This window comes from Aptenodytes patagonicus, chromosome 1, assembly GCF_965638725.1.
Source record: "Aptenodytes patagonicus chromosome 1, bAptPat1.pri.cur, whole genome shotgun sequence".
In the NCBI taxonomy this organism is placed as follows: domain Eukaryota; kingdom Metazoa; phylum Chordata; class Aves; order Sphenisciformes; family Spheniscidae; genus Aptenodytes; species Aptenodytes patagonicus.
In genome coordinates this window covers 224,160,051-224,178,701 of record NC_134949.1, presented here as the reverse complement: position 1 = coordinate 224,178,701, position 18,651 = coordinate 224,160,051, and the positions used below count along the sequence as shown (strand labels likewise).

The window sequence follows — 18,651 nt, the reverse complement described above, 5'->3', positions numbered from 1 at the left end:
TCAGTCCCTCAGGGCTGTTTTCACTCTCTCATGAGAATCTGGGATATAGTTATGTAAAACAGATTCCTCGCCCTTAATTAAAATAAAGTTCACATGCACACCCTGCTGAAGGCAGCATTTAAAAAAAAAAAAAAATCACTTCTATGAGGGATAAGTCACTTATAATTTAAAAAAAAAAAAAAAAAAATCTCAGCACGCACCCAAGGGAGTGTCGAACACTTGCCAGCCACCTGGATAATCACTTCCTATGAAAAGCTGCAGAGGAGAGCCCTGGGGAAAGGAAGGATCACGCAGGCTCTCTTGCAAAGGCAATGCAGGTGGGATTTGCCCTGCATGGGTGACAGCTGCAAAGCCTGTCCCCAAATTCTACCTATTCTGAAGCCACAAGCACCAGTTGTTCTCCACTGCACTAGTACGCTCTTTCATCTCTTTTAAAATCAAAGCCCATCTTGTTTTATCAAAAGTTCCCTGGTTGTAATAGCATGGGAGCTGATGGATGTTTCATATTCAGCTTTACCTGCTGACTTTATCATTTAAACCTCATCCACATTCCTCCCCTCCTTCCCAAAAGGAAGAGCCCCAGACATTTTAGCTTCTCCTTGGAAGGCAGCCCATCTCTTTGACCCTTTTAGCTGCCTTTCTGCAACGCCACTGTGTCCTTCTGGAGACTTGGGAGACCAGAATTGCACTTCACGCACGATGCGGGTGCATCAAGCATTTATACCGAAGCAAAATTATACCCTTCATCCCTCTCCTGATGAGGATGGTGGCTTTTGGTTGCTACTGCAGTGATGTTTCCCTCTCCATCCTGAAAAGTGGAATCATCCCCCATTTTTTACTTCTTATTATACACACAGCTTTCAAACTTATTATAAAATAACCTTTCCTCCAAACTTGTAGGAGCTTAAGATCTTGACAGAAGTTTTCTGAAAATCCAAATATATTGCATCCACTTTTAACTCTTTCTTACCGACACCCCACAGAACTTCATGGAGTAGGGCAGCAGGATTTTCATTTTCAGAAGTCACACTGACTCTTTCCCAACAGTTAACATTTATTTATGTATTCAGAGATCCTTATTACAGACCTTCCCATTCCTGGTAGCATGACTCTCTGATGTGCTTTTCCCAGGATCCCCTCTAGAGCCCTTTTTGTAGATGGGAATTACATTGGCAACTCCCCAGTCCTCTGGCACAGCGGCCGTCTGTAGTGATAAATTACACAGCTTGGCCAGCAGTTCTGCAGTTTCACATTCAAGTTCCTCAGGACTCTTGGCTGAACGCTATCCAGCCCTGGTGACTTATTAACATCTAACTTACCTGTTTGGTCTAATTTTTCCTTCTCTATTTATCTCAAATTAGTTTCTCTGATCTATCAGCTAAAAAAATGTACACTTGGTGTGGGAATGTCCCCAATACCTTCAGCAGTTAAGACTGACATTCTCTGCTATGGCTTTATCAACTCCAAGTGACTTTTTTACACCTTTGTCATCGAGCACTCCCCAAGATACCCTAATCCTAATGGATATAAAAAGTCCTAACATCTCAGAAGAGCGGTCCCAAGACAGACTGTTTTGCCTACCTGCTGTCCCTGCTCTCCCCCTCATACCAAGCTGTGCCCTGGCATGGCTGTCACCCTGCCTTTCCTTCCTGGTGGAGGTTTCGGGTACCACAAAGAGATCAGTGAGATTGAACTGTGTCACCATGGTAGCCAGCTCCGCTTTAACACAGGGTGGAGATCCAAGCACTAACAATACAAGTTTGGGAGAGGAGCTATCAGGGCCTGAAGTGGGGTTTCTGTCTGGGCTCCTCCTGACTGGGAAGGCTGGCACAAATGGAAGGTAACTTTTGTGCAATGTGATGACATTGATAGATGCCGGGCAATCCGAGGTGCAAACAACTGCAGATTTCAATGTCTTAGCCTGACTGAAGTACTAAAGCAGGCGCTTTCCTTGCTGCCACACAAAGTGTTTCTGTTCCTCGCCAGCATGTCCCTGTAACACTCACAAGTTCAATGAAAATGCTTCTTTCAGATGAGGCTGTGTGTGAAGCTACCTGCCTGCACAGGCACTTGCAGAGCAGAGACCAAAACAGTTTCCTTCTTCCACACCCTCCATTTCTTGGCATTCATACCCTTTAGAAGCCCATAAACAGTCCTGCCCTCCTCCTCATTTTATAAAACTACACAAGTATATAGCTCTTTTATCTTCCTTTTGCGTCAATCCCTCCAGCCCCAAAGTCATTTCTGTTGCTTTCCTTCAATTTCCTCCTGTTTATCTGCTAGAAAGTAACAAGGATCAAAGGCGGCAATTACTTCAGAAAAAAAATCCCCCCACCCCTCACACTGATTAGCAACATCAGACCCAATTTTCAGAAAGATATTTAAGAGTTTTTAAAAATACTTTACCAGCTTAGGTGCCAAATCCCAACAGTTTCCGAGGGAATCAAGTGCCCACGCGCTTTCTGGATTCCCACTAGATGCCTACCCACATCTTTTAGTATGTAACCACATGAAACACTCTACTTTTGTTCTCAAGGTTAGGCTCTCCAAGTGCTGCTAAGACAGTCCTTGAATGTTCCCACTGAAACCCATAGGCTACTGAGAGAGTTATGTCCCCAGGTTACATTTAAAAAAAAAAAGAGGGGGGGGGTTGGGGAACGACAACCAACTTTTTTTTTGTTCCTTCATGCCCAGCAGATCTTACCGAATACCTGCTGCACAGTTCCTGACAATGTGAAAGTTCCTCATCTTGTTTTCATCTTGGCTATGAATTCTGAGGCACAAATGTTGCCAAAGACTTTCTGTACATATTTCAAGGTATTCGGAGATAAAGCGACATCGTGCTATACCAGAAATGTGTTTTCCCGTTCCTCCCTGTGCCTGCTGTTTCTGTGTTTGCGCTTTACCTCTTCATGACAGAAGAAAGCATATTACTTCTCCAGCATAGCTGTGTTTTATGCTCACTATGAGCCTTTGCGGGTAGTATGTAGGTGGAAGGTGACAAGGAATCTCAGCATCTCCATGAGTAAGCCAGGAGCATTTGTACAAGAGCTGACTCCTGAACTATAGCACTTTGACTATGAGCTGAAGGACTGCAAGGTGGAAGGGGCACAGCAAAACAGCAGGATTATTCACTGGCAGCAACATTAGCAACTTAATTCTGTCTTGGATTAAAACTATAGTTCCAGTTGGACACCAGCAAGTTTGGGCCCAGCTTGTAACCTGCTGGGGAAAACATCCTTTCAATTCTGATTCATCTTTTCAAGATTACAGGAATATATATAACACTTACAAGATGCAAAACATTATGCAGGTAGGTGATGGGAAAATCCCAAAAGTGCTCTGCTACACTAACAAATGAACCCACTAGGTGAAGCATGGAAGTCCCTACAGCATGGCAGGGATTACAAGCATTATGCTTCCACACCGAATCAAAGGAGGATCCAGAACAACACAACAACGGGGGTGGGAAGAAATACATGATCCAGTTGTGATTTTCTGTCAGGCTCTTTCTCCCAAATACGTTTATTAAAGACAGAGAACCAGTTAGAGAGGAGTCAAAATCCATTTTGTACCAAGGACTTTCAGTTACAGAGCATAAGCAGGACCAGCAGGAGCTGACTGGGCAGGTGCTAGAGGTTCAGAAAGCTTGAGGACAGAGGAAGGTAAGAACAAAATAACCAAAATAAAAAGCTGTATACAACAGCTACCACAATGACAGACAGATCTTTCAAGACTAAAAAGGCACTTACTTGTGAGTTGATTCTAAGAAGCCACCAGATCTAGTCATATGTCTTATAGTACTTACATCCAGGTTTCAAACCTACAGAGAGCTCCAGGATCTTTAATACTACACCACAGCTACATTCACTCATGTTGCTCTGTTAAGTTTTCTGCCAGGTCAGCTCACAGCCAAGCAAGGGAAAAGCACCCTTGCCTTTGGATGGCTGTGTGCCGTGATGAGCTCAGCTGTGTCAAGCTTCACCCCCTGATCGCAGCCTCCCAGAAAAACTCAAGCGAAGAGCACGCTCCCAGCAGGTGGAGAGAGAACCCTCCCGTCCTTTCACGCATTCGGTCTCCATGAAAATGCAAGTTCAGAATTATACTTTTAATATTAATTTTGAGTTGACCACATCAAAAGGAAAACAGCTGCCAACAGCCACATCCTTACTTCATAGGTTCTTTTTGGGGGGGAGGGCAGTTTATGGAAAAGAGCAAACACAAGCTTCTCATCTGTTAGTCAAGAAGAATGCGAAGTCAACCACAGACTCTTTCCTTCCAAATTTGTAGTTAGTTCATTAGGAATTTAGGATCAGAGCCCTCACAGAGAGGTCAAACAGTCTTTATGCTGAAACTAGCACAGGTTATGGTTCACACAGAAACCTTTCACTGCTCATCCCATTCACATCCCCGTGAAAAGAAAAATAATGCAAACAAGAGCCCCACCACCGAAGGAAAGCATGTGAATTCATGAGAAAGGAGGAAGACAGACCACAGAGATCACACATGCTCATCCTACTGGATTTCAGATGATATACCTATAGCTGCAGGAAGTGCAGATGGAACAGAATCTCAAGTCTTTAAAACCAAACACAGCTACACCACACGTCGGATGAGATCACCTTGTTGAAGTCACTGCTCCTCGATACTGAGCCAAAATAACAGGGTGGGATTCAAAGAGCAACCAAACATCATCAGATACGACAGACAGACACTGTAATACTAAACTTAAAGCTTGATGATAGAAATAGGTATGATGTTAAGAGCAGAAAGCCACTTACTGCTCAGGTGAGATTCTTTTAATCTCCATGACCATTGCCTCCTGAACTGCACATCGATGCATTTAATGCTGCCGCACGTCAGCATGTGATCAAACGTTTTTGAAACAAACAAAAAAAGCCCACACAAGCGCTGTTGGTGGCATTTGGACTAAGTCCCAGGATGAATAAGTATTGGATCAGAAGGCAGGAAGGGCTCTTGCAGGAGGTACCTAGTATTAGACAGGATTGGCTCTTAAAAAAAACGCAAAGGGCATCTAAAATAAAATTGATGATGTGAATTAAACAAAGAAAAAAAACCCCATGATCCTGATGATCCCCTAATCAGTTGCAGGAGATGAAGGAAATCAAGCTGAGATCATTTAAACATTGGCATTTTTTTAAAGCAGCCAATAACTTTAAAAGACGACACTGCACACGAGAAAAGACATTTTTGGTTGGACCAAGTAAATGACTAAATTCTTACAAATATAGCCAGCTCATCACTCCCAAATGTTTTTCTTCTGCAACTCAAGGACTTGTTTCAGAGACACACAGAACAAATGAAAAAGCTGGCACTCGGAAATCTACGAGGAAGAGGTAATGAGATTTCTGATCATTTAACCTACCCTTGCCGCCTTCTCCTGCCCTGCCCCCCCAAATCCCCTCTTCACCATGAGTAAATTGGAGCCAAGTTTGGGAGGGGGGGCTGTTAATATGAGCCGGCAGGATGCTGTTTCAGCAAGTATAACTTTCATGTGAAAGCCAGAAGTCCTACTATGACAGTGCAGTGAGTCACTGGATGACAAGTCATTGAGGCATTTAGATACTGTTTTTGAATTCTAACAGATGACACCGTTTTGCTTCGTCTAACTGAAGGATGTGCCTTTATTGAACCTAGAATTCAAACACCGCCTGTGACCGTCTGCCTCCATTTAAAGGCAGCCTACACAGAAAGATACACCGGTTGTGTTCTACTTTCTGGCTTTCAGGAGAGCCCTGAAGGAATCTTGAGTTTTTTGCCTTTTCTTCTTGAAGAAAGACCTGCTTTTGCCATTCCCAGCCCTACCCTCACCTTCTCAGCCTTTCTAAATGAAATCTACACATTTAAATATTTCCAGATATCTCATCAGCAAAACTGCCTGCTTCATAGAGGAAGGCAATGAATGAGTCTAAGGCTTCTTCCCCTATCCAGTCTTCATCCTCCTCCCAAGCCCTGAAGAGGCTGCTTCTTACTGGGGTGGAAGACAAGATATTTTACCTCCCTGCTGCTCATCTGTGTTTGCCTGCTATCTTCAGGATCACAGATGTATGAGGACTCTGTTTCTCATCAGTCTTAGGGGTGGCCAGGGAAAGTAAAGACAGGCAGGAGATGAACAACGTTTCTGTAGAAAGGCAAAAGGAAAACAAACAAACAAAAAAGGCTTTAAGAGATATAAGTAAGGAATGGAGACAGAGAAAAGAAACCAAACAAACAGGAAGAATACAAAAGTTAGTTCCCACATACACACTGCAAGCTAAGTTTAGTATGATTGTCAGGGCTCCCAGATATGGCCAGAGAGACACTAGTCTGACATTAGAGGTTACAGCTTCATCAAGATAAAGCATCAGTTTAATTGTGTTCATAGTCTTCAAAATCTGGTTTAGGAACATAAGCAAGGGATTAAAGCAGTCCTGGAAAACTAGTTCTAGTCCCACTCTTTCAGACTCTTTTGGCACTGGCCTGGTAGTGGATGAGACTCCTGCTGCTTTTTGTGATTTTGGTACAGCCTTTTTAATCATTCTCTCTGCTACCAAGGGAGTCAAAATTGCGTAGGAGAAGGATTTATAAGACACACAAATGTAAGAGACTGCAATTTTTACCAGACATCTTATTACCAAGACATATAGGCTGATGCAACAAGAAGAAATTTGATGAGCCAGAAATTAAAAGACAGATTTTTTTATTAAATCAACATAACTGTGATACAATACTTGTTGCTGGTGCTGCAGTTCCCCCTCCTTCCTCCCCTCACAACTCCTCTGGCTCTCTGTAAGGCTACCCAGTGAAGATTTCAGTGATTTTTGAGAATTAAGTTATAATGTTAATAACTTACTGTTAAGATGCAGTAGATACCCTCACTTCCCCCCACAAAATTAGGAACTGGGGGCCCAAACCAAAGCCTCTGTGTGCTTAAATCTCATTATTTAAGACTTCAAGGCACACTTGGATCAAATTCTATCATTTCTCTGCAGATAGGAGTGGGAGAAGTCTCTTTTATATGACACAGATTTTTGCATAGCTTTCACATCTCCAGAATCTTGGAGCTTAAGAGAAGCATCAAACACCTTAACACACCCCCACAACTTGCATACATTTTACCAAAGAACCTTACCAATTACTTTGATTATCAGAAGGTGGATGGTTTCGATGAAGGGCTATGCGGCATTATCACCATTCATTTCTAGGCCACCCCTTTGAGTTCAGCTCCCAAAGCCTTTCTGTTATCATCTGCAATTGGCTGCAATCGCGATGCCAGAGAAGCAACACTGAAATTGAACTCTCATCTTATTCCAAAGCAGGACTGAAGACAAGTACGATGACAGGGCAAAACAGGGATGTGAACTATAAGCTTGTGGTTAACGTTTTGTGGTTAAACAGGAGAGTTAACTCTCCCGGGCAGCGTGGCAAGAAAATTCAAACTTCTGTGGAAAAAAAAGTATTAGCAGTGACCACATCCATGAGATGTGCCATCCACTTAACGATCACTCCAGGATCTTTGTTTTACATCTTTATCTTCCTCCAGCCTCCCTCTTGCAAGGAAACTAAGTATTCCTAGAGCAATTTTGTATTTCAGCAAGAAGTGCCATGAGTCAAGTGGCTCAAACTCTCTAAAGCAAATCCTTTATTAAAGATATTATTTAACAAATTACAACACTTAGCAAAGCATAGAGATTCACGTTGGAAATCCAGCTTTAAGTCATTTAAGGTTCCACAAGGCAACTAGATCTGTAGCCTGAAAATCACGTTTCTGTATTATGGAGGCCATATACATATTTCTTAAGAATTAGGAAAAATGTGACACTTTTCCTTTTTATGAGCCAACGTTCCCCCTCACAAACTTGTCCCTTGAGTTCCTGAGCTTAAATCAAAGGGTTTCCCCTCTATGTGCTTTGTTTTGAAACAGATTTGTCCAATTTGCTAAAAAAAGTCTATTAAAAACAACGTTTTTACTAAATAAAGCAGAGGCAAACGTGAGCTCCACTAAGAATTAACACATTCTGTGGTTTGCAAAGGAAATGACATTAAAATTTGTCTTGAGTGAGGTATTCCTGAAAGGATAAGGACATGTAAATTGTTCCGTTTCCAGAAGAACTGCAAAATGTAATGGGAGTTTTATAATTGAGTGTCTTATTAATTTTAATGAACTAATCAATATTGCATTTCAAATCCTGATGTGTCTGTCTGCTGCTAATTCCTTTTTGTGCTATGCACTCCCTGGTCTTTGCAGCTGTTACCTGACTGTGAAATCTACCTTCTATTATGAAGGGACACCAGAGTTCAGACTCAGGTGAGCAGTTTAATGAACTAGAAAAGCAAAGGATACATTATGAGCCTGGCCCCATTCCCCCCCCATCTCCATCTCAACACACGCTGGGGTTACAGAGTTCAGTAATGGCCTCAAACACACGCTGCACCTTACACGGAGGTTAGAACGGGGCCTTGAGCTAAAACAAATCCAACAGCTTCAGTAGTATAGACAGGATTGGGAAAGGGGGGTTGGAATATTCCTCCCTGCTGCTGCTGAAGGTAATCAGCTTTTCCTTCATCCCAAACAAGTCTGAACTACGGAGGTACTTGAATTCTACATTCAGCTGTGACTTCTAGCCTCTCCAAAGCACGACTGAAATAAGACATTCTTGAAATACCTACTAAAGGCAAATGACAGATTCATCCTGGCACAAAGCCCTTAAGTTGAACTTGCTGGTGAAACTGCATAATGTTCACTTACAGATAGCTGGGGAAATTAAATCCAAGTTTTACAAAAGGAATCACTTCTCTACTCTTTCTACAGAGGAGTCTGGGTTAAGTGGCCAAGCCACTAATGTTTTAAGATCAGCAGAGAATGCACATCTGGGAATCTGTAGGTGCAGAAAATTATCTATACTGGAAATTCTTTATGCTAAAGAAGTGATAAGGTACTTCACATGACACTAAGCTTTCTATATGTAAATGAGGAGAAAAACCACATGAAGCAAGCCACCAGTTCAAATAAAAATATTTCTCACTCCAGCTCCTATTTCATGAATAGAACATAAGCCCTGAGAAATGGGCTTCATCTTGTAAGAGGCACCATCTAAAATACTTGTGTGCCACTTACAGTCATTAAGAGAATTGATAGTTCAAAGCCCTACTGATGCTTAGAGAAAGTAACTCAAAGTCCCGAAGCAGTGCTGTGATACCTTAGCAAGCCAGTCTGTCAAACAGTGTCCTAACCTTTTGTATTTGATTTTCCTTCTCTCTGCTGCCATCTGTAAAGTCATCAAATGCCATCAGCTGTAAACCATGGACAGACACACTGTAACTACATGCACCAAGCTCATAAGAGCAGGAGACAACGCCTTAGGGTAAACTTGGATGACTCCACCCGCCCCAAAAACACACAAAATATGAATAGTAATGATTTTCCTCCCCCATTCTCCATTTAGATTACAGGTATGGACTGACTTTATGGAAAAAGAATAGAGCAAAAGGCATGAAGCAAGGCTTTATGCCCCACTTGCAGGCAGCATGTACTTGCCCTTGACTTGCTTGTAGTCCCACAGCTACAGGCCCACCTAGATCAAGGAGATGTTTGCAGCTGGATGTCATATACTTCAAGGTAGTCACAATATATTACGCGTGTTGCCTCTCACATGGTAATTGGGATCACAAGGGGCTACTGTAGGACAAATTATCTTTTCAGAAAGTACATTTGGTTACTACTTCTGCAGTCTTCTGATTTGGCCTGATTTTCCCAAATTAGGACCTTTCTTTTATCCTGTTAACTTTTTGTTCTCCTCCTTTTTTTAAACCTAAGATGATAAAAGGATGCCTGATTTGCCACCACTTTACTTCACTGATTCTAGACAGGAAGCAGGAAATAGAATGACTTTAAGGCAGTTATATAGCTACTTTATTTCACTCTTAAGCTGATATCGCAGGTCCAAAGAGCACAGAGTGCAAGAAGGAAAGAAACCATGGAAGGAAAGTTATTGTTTAACCTGCATCTCAGACTAGATGCACAAGAGAAAAGAAAGGCCATCGTTAGCTCTATGACTGGAAGCCGGAACACTTGGATTGCCAGTTTGAACAGCTATTCCAGAGCCTAGGCAATTCATCAGAAGTATATTAGTACATAAACCAGAACTGAATACTTCCACTTCTTCAAATTCCCCTGGAAATGCACTTAAATCAGATGGCTTTTTTTGTTTCCCCTTCCCCCACCCCAACAAGCAAGTGCTAAAATGAAGGGAACTCGTGAAAGCTATGCTACTACAGTGCTTTTGCCAGTGGATTTGTTAGCAATGCTGCCTGCCTGCATCTATCTCCACAGCGAGAGGAGGAAGTGAAGTTCCTCTCAGCTACCTGCTGCTATGTACAACACAATACATGGGAGATAAAGGAGCCCAGGGTGACTACAATGAGGAATCAGCATTTTTAGAGTGCAACTCTCTGACGTATTTTAGAACGCCTACTGGAGGACGATACGTACCACATCCTAAAAGGGCCTTTTCCTCTCTACTGATTATACTGGGAGCCTGGGGAGACTTTGTTTTCAGCTCTGAGCATCTATGTTTTCATCAAGCGAGTCCCATGAAGGGCCCCAAAACTGTGACATGCACCCCACTGCCACGTGCTGAAAAGGAGACAGAGCATGGGAGGACCCAAAGACTTGTCTATAGCACTGAAGATGTGCCTGAGGAGGAACAGGACAAAAGTAAGCTTCCTCCCCTGCACAAAGCCAGGAGCAGTCATCACCGGTGGCAGCACTGAGTGTTACCCCTCACAGCCATAACGTCCAGATCTACACGTGCCGTGCACAGCCACACCCGAGTTCAGGAATTTCAAGCTTGGACTTAAGTTTGAGTAAAAACCTGGCTAGCATAAGCAGCGTCAGACATTTTTAAGCTATTAAATCCTAAAAAGCATCACATGCCTTATGCTCAGAAGGGAAGAACTGATCACAGTTACTTCTGTGCCGCCTGAGTGAGCATCTGCTGATGGTCCCAGTTCTGCTGCCACCAAAGGGAATGGACCCAGCCATTCCCATCTCTGGGAGCAGGGGTGCAAAGCAGCCTCCCCCAGGTGAGAGCTGTGCAAGTGCATAAGCAAAGCCACACACTACACAAATTATTTTCTCCATAAGAGCAAGCCCTCAGCATCAAGCAGAACATGTCTACGTTCTCCCCAATTCCTATACAGGCCAAGACATCAGGATGAGAAAATGAGTTCAGCTCCTTGCCAGGCATAGAAAAAGGCTCTTTCACACAAAGCAATTTTGGCACACAATATTCTTTTGCCTTCCCATAAAGAGCCAACAAGATATTCTTGTACCTGTCAAAGGGCTAACGATCAACCAGGGTTTAAAGAAATAGGACTTTTGTTTTTAGTTGCCTGGTTTCAGTCCGTTTCTTGTACCTCCTCACAAAGTTTTTCAGATCCTTTACAAAGTCTATTTGCTTCTGTTATCTGCTGTTGACAGGATGAACTGTAAACCCAGATCACTTTAAGGGTGGAGCTCTGGACCATTTCTGTATTTTGCTACTGAGAAAAGTCTATTTCAGCTCTAGGTGGTTCTGTACACAATATAAGGGAAGTGGACCATAACAACTAGCTTTTGAAATTACAGAACTTCCCATGCTGAGGAAGCGAGACAGGTGCACAAAAAGGAGAAAGAAGGAAAGAAGTCACACTGCAGCTCACTCATATTTAAAAAACAAACAAACAAAAAAAACCACCAAAAACACACAAGTTAGCAAACTAGGTGAAATTCATGTACTTGTAGTCAAAGCTGAGAGAAAAGGTCTGCACAGACCTGGAAAAGGATACACAGGAATCAGCAGTAATCAAACGCTTCTTTGACCTCTCGGGCAAAAAGAGCTAACATCAGTTTTTCATCCAGTGCAAGCAAGGCCGTCAGAAACACAATATATTTTCACTTGTGGAGGTTACACTGGACTTGTCACACATTTCTTCCAATATCCTTGTGATGCATGGAAAAGCATGAACCAAAAGCCTTACATATCCCTACTTTTTTTTTCTGAGCAACATCCAGAGCACACAATATTCCCTAAAACCAGTCAAAGTATTCCTTGCTGTCATGCTACAAGAGCATTTTCCTCTTCAACTTTATTTTCAGCTTTCATTTCCAAGTCAAAGAATGGTAGTTATATCATCCCATTTAAAGAAGCTGGTCCCTCCCCACAGGACTCAGAAAGGCTAAATAAATACCCACGCAGCTTACCAGTCTCTAGTCTTAAACTCCAGCTTTGTTATACAGTACAGCCAAGAACAAATTCTGTCCTGTGGCACAAGACAGGGGCAATCCACAGTTTAACAGATTCATTTAAATTTCCACCGTACCTTCTGTTCTCCGTGCAGAGATGAGCTTTACTTCTCTGACTTATCCACAGAAAACGCACAGGGAAAAGCAATTTCTAAGCATTCAGCAGGCACACAAACTGTTCCACAAGGAGGAGTTTTTCCAGCCTTATCCTAAAAAGCTGTGAGCAAGATTAATACACCCACACTAAGAGATGTTAGAACAGCAGACAGGAAGATGCTCCCTGCTTTGCCAGGTAATGCGTGCAACACCAGGAAACTCCAGGTATGGAGAAGTGGGAGGTAGCTCAGTGAAAGGCATCCATGAGTCACCGTACAAAGAGTAATTGCAAGCAAAGGGAACAAACGCTCTTCCGTCTGTGCCCGACACAGCCATTTCACCCAACTACAATACCCACTTTCACTTTGAAAAGCTTGCCTAACTAAACAGCTTTTACAGTTGTTCTTACATATATATGTGTATATATATAGCGTACTTAATCACTGCATAAAGTAACATGCCTTACAGTCGGTAACAGGTCCCCAGCAAAGAGCCAGGTTTCAACATCTATTTATAAATCTTGTTCCTGAAGAAAAACTCCCGGAGGTAAATGTCGGAGTAAGAATCAAATAATGCTCAGCAGGAGCAGATGCACCACGACACACACACGGATGGAGCCAGCTATTCCCAACAATCATGAATTTTAAGCCCGCTGGATAACAAAAGCAGCAAGAACAGGGATTGCAGGCATGGGAGAGCTGTGGATTGGGGTATTTCCACGCACACTGGAAGAGAGAAGTGCTGCTGCCCGAGGGCTCGTCCTGCTGGTGCTGCCTCTCCTTCGAGCTCCCAGGAGCATTCAAGAGAACCCAGAGGTGCGACCCATCTCACGATGTCCCTTCACTGCTACCCACTCCCCAGGCAGAAGCCCCTACTTTGAGCAGGAGGCTGGACTAGAGACCTCCTGAGGTCCCTTCCAATCTGAATTATCCCACGATCCTAAGTTCAGCTTTGCTTTTAAGTACTTTAATAGCAAAAAGCCACGCTTTCATACACACACACGGGCGGGGGGGTTAAAAGACACGTTTCCCACCTCTCCATCCCTGCGCACCAGCCACACAAAGCCCCGGGCTGCATCACCCCATCACCCAGCAAGGGTCCAGCTCCTCAATTCTTTGTGTTTGCCCAAAGCACCCGCCCCTCCAGCCGAAGCCAGGACGGGGTGCTCAGCAGAAACTCTGGGCTGAGCCCCGATTCCCACCCCAACCTCTGCCCCAGGACCCCAAGCATGCGGCCGCAAATGGCTCCCCGCTTGCAAAGCCCGGGGGCTAGAGACAACTCCCTTTGTTAAATGAATGAGCCGGGGAGGCAGGAGGAGGGAGCCAAGCTCGGTACCCCCTCCTGAAAGAAAAAAAAAAAAAAAAAAAGAAAGAAAAAACCCGGCCGCTCAACCGCTTTGCAAACTTCCCGGCTACAAAACAACAAGCGAGGAAATCCCCTTTCCCGGCCCGGCGGGACTCACCTTCCGCCCGCCGCAAGGTGCTGCCCAGCTCTCCGCCCGACTGGCCGCCCTGCCCGCTCCCCACGCCGCCCTCCAGCAGCCCCTATTGTCGGCCCGGCACCGCCTCCCTTCACCCTCCCCGCCTTGCCGCTGCCATTGGCTCCGGGGGGGCCCGCCCCGCCGCCCCCCTGCCGCCAAGGTGGGCAGCCGGGCACGGCGGGGCAGGAGCCGGGGAGAGAGGCAGGACCCTCCCGCTTCGTTCGGGAATGGGGCGGCGGGGGAAGCCTCCCCGGGGCGCAGCAACGCAGCCGAGTGGCCCAGGGTGAAAAGTTTGGGGGGGGGGGGGGGGGGTGCTAGTACCTTCCCGGTGCAGCAGATCTGGAGCCCGGAGCTTGCTTCGCCTCCGTGCTGCCTCGGGAAATCCGTGGGCTGTGCTACAGCCTTGCTGCAGCTGCAGGCTGCTGCCCGGAGCCCGGCACCTGGGAGCTGCGGGCCGTATCCGGCACCTTCGGAGGGCAGAGGGAGGGAGCGGCGTTGGCCTGGGACGTCAAAGTCTTTCGTGATCACGCCATCAACGGAGCAACAACGCGGGAGTGGATCACCGGCAATTATACCCTTGGCATGCAACACTGTAATCTTTATTTCTGTTATTCGTATCACACTGTGCTATCGCAGAGCCGGCTCCATTGTGCTAGGGACTGTGTGCATGCAGACCCAAAAAAGGCAAGAATAAAACGGGCTCTGCCCTGCTTCTGTGTTGCACAAGCCGAGATGTCTATACCTTATATTGCAGGGATATGGGTGTTTGCTCTCCCTGTGATCCAAAGCTCGCTGGAAACTTGTCACCCTGGTTAACAGGAGTTTTCAGCTCGGCACTTGCGCTCTGCTGAGAGAGAAAAAGAGGAGGGATTTGATTGCACAGACGTACAGCCACACCGCTCTCAAGAACAGAGCATGGGCATGGTGAGGTTGTGTACTTAGAACATGCTGTCTAGACATACAAAAATAAAATGTTAAGTGAAGCTGGTAGATACAGACAAAAGGCAGACAAATAATACAGGTCACCACCCCAGACCTGCCTTTTACACTGAGACAGCATGCCTATATATGACAGTTTAAGAGCGCTGCCACAGTCTTGACCTTCCCCCTTGTACCAACGTCTATCAGTTCCAGTGGTAAGTTTGTTCGGGGGCTGAACCAGCAGAAAATTAACCCCACAAAAACAAACAAATGGAGGAAGTGAGAACGTGAGTCTGGGGCTGGTAGGGAGAATGGGACTGCAACAGAGCTGATTTCAATCAGCTTAACCTGTTGCGGAGTTGCACACTTAGAATTACTTCCCTCTGTTGGATACATTCAAAATTGGATTCAAAACCACACACACAGACTAACTGCATGAACTCCCTGGGAGCACGGTCTGTCCACAGTCTGTGGTCTGGTTGCAACATAAAGGTGCTTATGTCGGTACAGGGCAGCGTATCGGTCACTTCACTTCAAAGGCAGCCACGACCAGCTTGTATCAAGAATCCCACAGCTATATGGGAGCTGTGCTTACATGATTGCTGCGGTGGGGGGAATGGAGGAGAAATCCAGCTTGTGTGCCGGATCCACAAAGGGGGCACCATCAAAGCTGGAGATAAAACTGAACAGCTACCCTTCAGCCCTGAACTGAGACCTGAAGAGTAACTTCCTTTTGTACCACACTCAAAATCACAAAGCCTTTTAAGAAACATGGATGCACCCTCATAATCTAAAAAATAAATTTTGAAGCCAGGCAAGAGATCGGTCCAAAATACTCATAAACATGCCTTGTTTGACAAGATATTTTACCAAACACATTCATTCAACCACTTGCAGAATGGCTGCGTAAGGTAATAGCAGTGGTTGACCTAAGGCCTGGTCCATGTACAGCTGGTGTATTGCTCTAACAGCCCTTGCTATAGCTGTATTTGTATCTGTATAAAGGTACTTAAAGCAGCATGAAATAACCAGGACTTTAATTATAGGTGCTTTTAAAGCCACTTCAAGATGAAAAAATTGAAATTGTTTCAATCAAATCTTCGTATCTTCACTGCCAAGGGATCTCACCAAGATTCAGAACTGTATTCTTACGTTTCATTATTATCCTACTCTGTAGTAATGCAGAATCCTAAAGAGATATTCTGAAGGGATACCCTGGGATTATGATACTTACAGTTTTCTGAATTTACCCAAATTTTAAGACTCCTTTGGCTGAAACTATTGCTGGATATTTCAGAGGGAGTTCCCAAACAAAAGGAAGGAGAGGCATTGGGGATGTCCATGAACAACATCAGAATGGAATATACAGCTACCGCTGCAAAACAGAATTTGGTACTTGAGAAAGGAATGAGTGAAATGTAGATCATTTTATTTGCGTTCTAAGCACTCAGAGCAGAGAAAGTGCTCAGGGGGTTTTCAGGGAAAGGATCCATCTTACCTTGTACTCAGGATGAAGTCAGATGGCTCCTTTCCAGTATGAGAGGGAAAAGGTGATTTCTTACACTTCAAAAGGGTGTCTTGTGTTCTGCGGGGAGAAGCCTGGCACCAGGCCCCAGCCTCAAAGACCAAATCTGTTGAACAATCAATTTTACAGTGATCATGTAAGAACCCCATTTTCCTCCCCTTCAGACGTACAGCAGAACGAGCAGTCCAGCTGCCGTAGGGCATAGCCTGATGATTTCTTCTTTGTCAGCGGTACCAGTATTGATAGTTCTTACCCTGCTGTGCATCTCTGCTCCTGAGCTACTCCCTGCACTGTGCCAGCACAGCTATTTGGGCAGCTATGTAATGGAAGGCATCAAAGAACTGGCCCACCTAAGATTTTTCCTGGGTGTTTTTCAGCCAGATCAAATCCCCAAATATCTTGGTTGACACAATGCAGGGGGAACACAAGAGCATGTGAAATCACAGATGCTAAATCTCAGCTGAGGGACAGTAACTTGTTATGATGTACCAACTTAGCCACCTGCAATCATCTGTCCACTCTTTAATCTGCTCTAGCAATCAGAGACAAATTGGCCTCAGCCTACAAGGTAGAAACCAGAGTTCATGAATGACTTAAAAACTAATTACAAGTCTCCAAGCCCTAGTAGTCAGGCAAGTATTGGAAAAAGAAAAAAAAAAAAAGAAAAAAGGAGTCCTATAGTCATACACTACACAAAGATTTCACTGCGAAGATGTAGAAACAGCAAGCACTGGCAAGCAAAACTGAAGGTGATGGTGGGTCAGCATACTACTGCCTGGAGGTTACTCACCCAGTAAATCAGAAGTCAGCCCAGCGAAATAACGTTGTTACAGCGTTGTGAAGCGATGAAGAAGACAGACTATGATTCATCACTGCCCTACATATCGTATAAGCTTGTACAGCTCTGCAAAATGTACGTAAACCACTTCCAAATCAGAACTATCTCCTTTTCATTCTACTTTGTCCAGGTAACACAATAGACTAAAGCAGTGGGGGATGTGTTTCCGGACACAAATCTATGATGCACAACAGTAAATGTTTTCTCTAAACAAACACACAAAAGCACATCAGCAACAATCTTTCATTTCCTCAGTAAGTTTTAGGGTGTTCTAGTGCCAGAAAAGCAAAGTAGCAAAATAAGAAAAGGGCCAGAACACCTGACTGGTGGAGAGCAGCACCTGGTTCCTATCTTACGTGTCCTGATGTTAGATGGTATGTAATTCCCATCACAAAGGAAGCTAGAATCAGTTCCAAAATGTATGCAAGTAGCACATTACATCTGGTGCGTATTTAACATGGACATGCTTTTCCTACCATCCTGGAGAAAGGTTTGCTAAGATTTCTCTGCCTAGAATCAATTCAAATACAGGGGTAAGAACCAGGGCTGCCATTTTAGCAAAGCTGGCTCTGGATTACACTTGTTTGATCTTAGCACTGTCTGCAGTTTTATCAACTGAAATCGAAAATCCAGCTTATGCACTACCATTTCTCAGCATTTGGCTACATCCAGTCGTTTCGTTCTGGATAAATGGTTAGAGCGTCATACTGGACATGTTCCCACTTGCCACTTGGTTCTTCATTTCTGTATCGAGAGGCTCACAGTAAAGAGTCAGGATCTGTCTGGTAGAGGTATAACAGTAATTACGACCTGGTACATTTTTTTGGTGCTTAAATCCCAAATCGTTCAGGTTCTCCTTAAGGGTTACTTTCTTCTTGGTTAAGTTACCCTACAGTTGATCGAAAACTCAGAGGAATCTTCATGCCATTCCAATTTTAAATCATCTCTTACTGCTTCATTAAAGTCCTGGAATCTGGCAAAGCCTCTGGTGATGAATACACTTTTACATTCCAGATCTCCTTTAGCCAGGAAATTGCACAGAGACAGCTAAGAGCACTCAGTGCTTTGGTGAGCAGTCAGCAAGTCAGGGTGAATACTAGGGAAGCCACAAGTGACTATTTGATTCTGGAAACCTTGTGTATCTCTGGAAGTCATAAAATACAGATGGGTAATGGCTTAACAATGAGATCAGTCTTTGATTCATTAGCTAACAGCTGAATCTAAGCACATATATCCCAGTTTTGAGGCATGCTGCTAATCCAAGCTTAGAAAGATGGGGGGAGTTTTACCCTGCACTGTAAGTTTCTGTGGAGCTGTACGGGATCCTGGTTTTGACTTAGATTTTGTATGTTTTCTCAATGATCTGACGAGTTTTGTTCCTTGAAAAAATATGACTAGCCACCGGTAATCTTAGGTAAAAAACATATTCAAATGCCATAAGCTTGGGGGGGGGAGGGGCCATAAGCTTCAAACACATTGGGTCAGCCACTGGAGCTATGCGAGTT

At 44.2% G+C, this 18,651-nt stretch overlaps 1 protein-coding gene across 11 annotated transcripts in view; it reads right to left on the bottom strand.

Moving 5' to 3' along the window:
* The window catches only part of PAK1 (p21 (RAC1) activated kinase 1), a 108,035-nt gene that overhangs the window by 68,544 nt on the left and 20,840 nt on the right, over nucleotides 1-18,651 (bottom strand). Inside the window, exons 1-2 of one of the 11 annotated variants that reach the window (XM_076328455.1) lie at nucleotides 14,605-14,690; nucleotides 14,184-14,329 (exon numbers count right to left, since the gene is read on the bottom strand). The exons of 3 other annotated variants lie outside the window; for them this stretch is intronic. The gene's annotated coding sequence lies outside the window, so the exon portion shown is untranslated. Of the gene's footprint in view, nucleotides 1-6,018; nucleotides 6,139-12,363; nucleotides 12,481-13,415; nucleotides 13,445-13,844; nucleotides 13,897-14,183; nucleotides 14,330-14,604; nucleotides 14,694-18,651 lie in introns of those variants that run through there. 7 more of the 11 variants (XM_076328457.1, XM_076328453.1, XM_076328454.1 and 4 more) reach the window with 7 other exon arrangements.